This window comes from Marmota marmota, unplaced genomic scaffold, assembly GCF_001458135.2.
Source record: "Marmota marmota marmota unplaced genomic scaffold, marMar, whole genome shotgun sequence".
Lineage (NCBI taxonomy): Eukaryota > Metazoa > Chordata > Mammalia > Rodentia > Sciuridae > Marmota > Marmota marmota.
This window is the reverse complement of record NW_026000257.1, coordinates 526,835-532,681: the sequence shown is the minus strand read 5'-3', so window position 1 is coordinate 532,681 and position 5,847 is coordinate 526,835. Positions and strand designations below refer to the sequence as shown.

At 41.0% G+C, this 5,847-nt stretch overlaps 1 pseudogene; it reads left to right on the top strand.

Annotated features, from left to right (window-relative positions):
* Positions 1-1,548: 1,548 nt before the first annotated feature.
* LOC107160658 lies at positions 1,549-2,875 on the top strand (annotated as a pseudogene).
* The last annotated feature ends 2,972 nt before the right edge of the window (positions 2,876-5,847 follow it).

The following is a 5,847-nucleotide window of genomic DNA, read 5'->3' as shown; positions in this document are numbered from 1 at the left end:
CATCATTGTAGAGAACAGGGCCTCTGGTTTGCCCCACCCTTCCTTTGAGAGGTGTCTGGTTGTGAACAGGTGCATTAGCGAGGCTGTGGGGGATCAGGGCCTTTTGCAGATGTATTCTGTTGGAGAACAGGGCCAGGCTTGTATGTACTGGTTGGAAGAACAGGGCCTGGTGGGGTGCGGTATCTAAGGAGATCAGGACGTGGCCAGATTTCTAGGCTTGGCTTATCAGGGCCTGGCTGGGTGGCTTGACTGTGGTGAGCAGGACCTGGTGCAGATGTGTGGCGTTGGAGAGCATGGCCTGGAAGAGTGGTGCCACTGCAGAGGGCAGGGCCTGCCCTGACAGCTTGGCTCCGGAGGGCAGGCCCTGGACAGGATGCATGATTCCACATAGACACTTGAGAATGGTCGTGGTAGTAGGGCTGAGACCTTGGAGAAGATGGTGGCAGAGGCACCAACGACCGTGGCAACCGCTGTGTGGGAGCCTCAGGAAGCAGGTGGTGCCTTGGAGGCTTGGCAGCCTGGCCGAGGCAGAGCTGCCTCCTATGATGGTTGTTTGGGGGGCACTTGGTCTCAGCCTGGGGTCATTCCTGGCCATTGGTTTCGGATCCTTTGCGCCTGTGCATGGGGACCACAGCTGCCCCAGAAGTGGGCATACTGTTTTGCTGGCACACAGCTTATGGAGGGCAGCACTGTGTCTTCACAGGCTTTGGAAACAACTGAACAGTTGGTGGGACCTGCTGTGCTGCTCTGCAGGGTGTCTCCCGATGGAGCCAATTGTTGGAGGCTGTGGGGACCAAGACAATAGGATTTTGATCTCTCATCCTGCAATAGTGGCCAGAAGCTAGCATGCCCTCATTCTTCCACCCTCTTATCTCTTTTGAACTACTAGGACCTCGCGCTGCTGGTGCTTCTGCTCCTTTTCTACGGGTGTCTGGGTAACCACCATATTGAGTTCTTGCTCAGAGATACAACACAAGTGCTCGGAGACAAAACAACATGGCTACTAGTGCCCGCCTGGGTTAGCAGCAGAGCTGGTGGAGGAAGAGGATGGGTGGAGCCAGCTGAATCTTTACCTCTAATTGGTGAGCAGGGTGTCACATGAGGCTGTCCACTTCCTGGAGCCTTTTTTAAAAATATTTATTTCTTTTTAGTTGTACACAATACCTTTGTTTTTATTTATTTATTTTTATGTGGTGCTGAGGATTGAACCCAGGGCCTTGCATGTGCTAGGCGAGCGCTCTACTGCTGAGCCACAACCCCAGCCCCCTTCCTGGAGCCTTTTAACCTCTATCCTTGAGGTATCAGACAGGGAGGTTTGCCCCACCCTTCCTTTGAGAGATGTCTGGTTGTGAACTGAAAGGCATGGTCACCCTTCTGGGTCCTCGCCTCCGTCAATAGTTTGAATTTCTCCAGCCCCAAACTCAGCCACTAAGAGAGTGTGGAGTAGCTGCAGTGGTGGCGGAGGTGGGGCTGGGGTGGAGCCAGGGCGGGGCCAGGCCTGCACCGGGCCAGGCAAAATGGCCACCGTGGAGGTCGAGAAAGTTGCTCATGGATCCTCTGCTCCTCATCTTATCTTTCTTGAACTACTATACTAGGACCTGATCAATTGTTGCTATGTCAAAGACTTAGCCAGCTATCAAGTCATGATCCACTGCAGAGAAGACATTGCAAAAAATACTGGCTGATATCTGAGGAAGAGAAAACATGGAAGAATCATGTTGGAAATCTCTCTTCATAGATACTTACTCTGATGTAGGAAGATACATTGATCATTATGCTGCTTATTAAAAAGGCCTGGGATGATCTCAAGAAATATTTGGAGCCCAGGTGTCCTCAGATGGTTTTATCTCTAAAAGAGGATGCTCGTGAGAAAGACCTAGATGCTGTGGAGAAAGACCTAGCACAGATTGGTTGCAAGCTTCCTGATGACCATGGGTACTCATACTGAATCCACAATGGGCAGAAGTTAGTGGTTCCTGGGTTGTTGGGAAGTATGGCTCTGTTTAATCACTATCATTCTGAAGATTTGTTAGATGTCGATACAGCTGCCAGAGGATTCCAGCAGAGACAGGGGCTTAAATACTGTCTCACTTTTTTGGCATATATACTGGTTTGAGTCAGTACATAACAGTGGAAGCAGTGCAGGGTGAAACAAAAATGAAGTTTTCTACCAATGTCCAGACAAAATGAGTCAGAAGCCAGCTGCTATTGACATGTTTATCATAGGTGCTACTTTTACTGACTGATTTTCCTTTTATGTCAACAATGTTTTATCAGGTGGCTTCCCCATCATCAGAAACCAAATTTTCAGATATGTTCACGATCCAGAGTGCATGGCAACACCTGGGGATATTATAGTGTCAGTTTCCACATCATTTCTGCCAGAAATCAGCTCTGTACATCCACCCCACTATTTCTTCACATACCGCATCAGGATTGAAATGTCAAAGGATGCACTTCCTGAGAAAGCATGTCAGTTGGACAGTTGCTAATGGAGAATAACAAATGCTAAGGGTGATGTAGAAGAAGTTCAAGGACCAGGAGTAGTTGGTGAATTTCCTATCATCAGCCCAGGTCGGGCATATGAGTACAACAGCTGTACCACATTCTCTACATCATCAAGATTTACGGAAGGATATTATACCTTCCATTTTCTTTAAAGACAAGATCTTTAAAATGTTACCATTCCCTGACTCCATATGGCATGTACGACATTCAGGGTGTCTATAGCCCAACTGTTTTGGTAATTTGTGCCTTTCAAGGAATCTGTCCATTTCATCTAAATGATGAATTTATTGGTGTAAAGTTATTCACAATATTCCCTTGATATCCTTGTAATGGCTACAATAATTACAGTCATATGTCCTCTTTTGTTTTTCATATTGGTATTTATATCTTCTCTTTTGTTCATCACATGATTATTATCATTTTTATTGATTAAAGGAACAACTTTTGGTTTCTCTGATTTTTCTCTATTCATTTTTTTTATTTCATTGATGTCTGTAGTTATCTTTCTTTTCTACTTTGGGTCTTATTTGTTCTTCTAGCTTTTTAAAGTAGAAGTTTATTGATTTTAAATGTTAAGCACTGTTTTAGCTGTGTTTCACAAATTTTGATGTGTTTTTGTTAACAGTAGTTCAAAATAGTCCCAAATTTCCCTTGTAACTTAATTTTGACCTGTGACTTTTCTACCAGTGAGTTGATTTCTAAACATATGGGAACTTTTCAGTTATCTTTTGGCTATTGTTTTCTAATTTCATTGTGGTTAGAAAACTTCCTCAGTATTTTCAGTACTTGTAAATGTTTTATGGCCCAATCTTATGTGAAGAATTTATATATGTTGGTTAATGATCCTTGTGCATTTGGAAAGAATGTGTATTCTGTCATTTGGGGGAATATTATTCTATTAATACAGGTTAAACTGGTTGACATTGTTTTTCAAATATCTATATATTTATTGTTTGGGGGGGACCTTTGTTCTGTCAACTACTGAAGATATGATTGTTGAAATTTCCAACTAAGATTACAGTTTTGTCTATTTCTCTTTTCCGTTCTGTCAGATTTGCCTCATGGATTTGGAAGTTTTATAATTGTGTACAAATGTGCTTAGGATTGTTGTGTCTTTTTAATGAATTGATTCTTTTATTATTATGAAATCTCCCTCTTTATCTCCATAACATATCTTGTCCTGAAGGTTAAAGAGCACTGAAGCTTGTTTGGCAGCTGAGCTACTGTTGGGTCAGCTTGATCCTTTTGAGGACTGTTTTCTTCAATATTCATTGGGGCGAGTGTACAGTGCTATCTACTTAAGGACAGTCATTCTCCAACATTTCAGTTTCATGACTCTCTTAGATGCTTAAACTCAGGGCTCCAAAGAACTCTTGCTTACATGGGTTACATTGATAATTATCATATTAGAAGCTAAAACTGAGAAGTTTGACAATATTTACTTAGCAGTTCCCTTTAAATTACAATAAGTAAATCCTCTCAACTATATTTATTTACTTAGAGTTTTAGTTTCTTCTTAAGCACAAATAAACATATTCAATCTTAAAAAAAGAGAGTGTGTGTTTCAGGGGAGGGGTTTGGGGTGTGGAGTCTGTCTATATTAACCATTTTAGGTACCTCAAATCAGCTTGTTAGCAACACGCCTGTGGCTCAACCTCAAATGATCAATTGCTTGAAAGATATACCATGCTGGCCAATAGGCTATATCTCCATGCCTGGGTATAACCCCATAGTGGATTATCCTGGAACTCCTCCAGACATCTGGATGACTCAAGGGGGGGTGTCTGGTGGGTTTTAAGGTTTGTGAGAGGACTAAAGGCAAGAAAAGGGATGAGGTCACACTGTCTTGGCTTAGGATGTTCAGCACTGGATGTGCTACCTCCCTCAGGCTCCAAACAGCATACTATGATTCAGAATTTTCCAGTAAGATGAAACACAGCCTGGGGTTTCCTAGGATTCAGGATGATACTGTCCTTACATTCATCAACATTTGTACAGGCTGCATATGAATCTACTGGTGAATGTACATTAATTTATTTTGAGTAGACTCTAGTTTCTGTTAAATATGCTGAGATGCACAGTTTGAAGTTTCATATTTGGACACATATTTTTAGTCTTTACAAAAGGGCTTCCTCTTTCAGTGCCCAAAACAGAAAAGCAAATATGAGAAAACAATCACCAAAATTCTCACACGCATGAATCTATATTTAGAGGATTCAAAAAATTCCACCAGAAAACATCTAGAACTAATAAATTAATTCATCAAAGAGGATATAAAATCAACATCCATAAATAAAATGCATTTATAGACATCAGTGATGAATCTTCTGAAAGAGAAATTAGGAAAACTACACCTTTACAATAGCTTCAAAAAATAATATACTTAGGTATCAACCTAATAGAAGAGGTTGAAAACCTCTACAGTGAAAACTACAAAACACTGGAGAAAGAAATTTAAAAAGACATTAGAAGATGAAAAAATCTCGCTTGTTCTTGAATTTGGCAGAATTAATATTGTTAAATGGCCATACTACCAAAAGCGTTATACAGATTTAATGCAATTCCAATCAAAATCCCAATGACATTCCTCATAGATATAGAAAAAAAGCCATCATGAAATTCATTTGGAAAAATTAAAGACCCAGCATAGCCAAGGCAATTCTTTGCAAGAAGAGTGAAGCAGGAGGCATCACAATACCAGAACTTAAACTATATTTCAGAGCTATAGTAACAAAAATGGCATTGTATTGGCACCAAAACAGACATGTAGACCAATGGTACAGAATACAGGACACAGAGCTAAACCCATATAAACACAGAGAAAAGATAGCCTCTTCAATAAATGGTGCTGGGAAAACTGGAAATCCGTATGGTGCAAAATGAAATTAATCCTCTATCTCTCACCCTGCACAAAAATCAACTCAAAGTGTATCAAAAACTTAGGCAGTAGAACAGAGACCCTGCACCGAGTAGAAGAGAAAATAGGCCCAAATCTTCACCATGTCAGCCTAGGATCTGACTTCCTTAACAAGACTCCTAAAGCACAAGAAATAAAATCAAGAATCCATAAAGTAGATGGATTCAAACTTAAAAGCTTCTTCTCAGCAAAAGAAACAAATAATGAAGTGTAGAGAAAGCCTACAGAAGGGGAGCAAATTTTACCACATGCACATCAGATAGAGCACTAATCTCCAGGATATATGAAGAACTCAAGAAACTTAACACAGAAAAAACAAATAACCCAATCAATAAACGGGCTAAGGAACTGAACAGACAATTCACCGAAGAAGATATATAATTCATCAACAAATATATGAAAATGTTCAACATCTCTAGCAA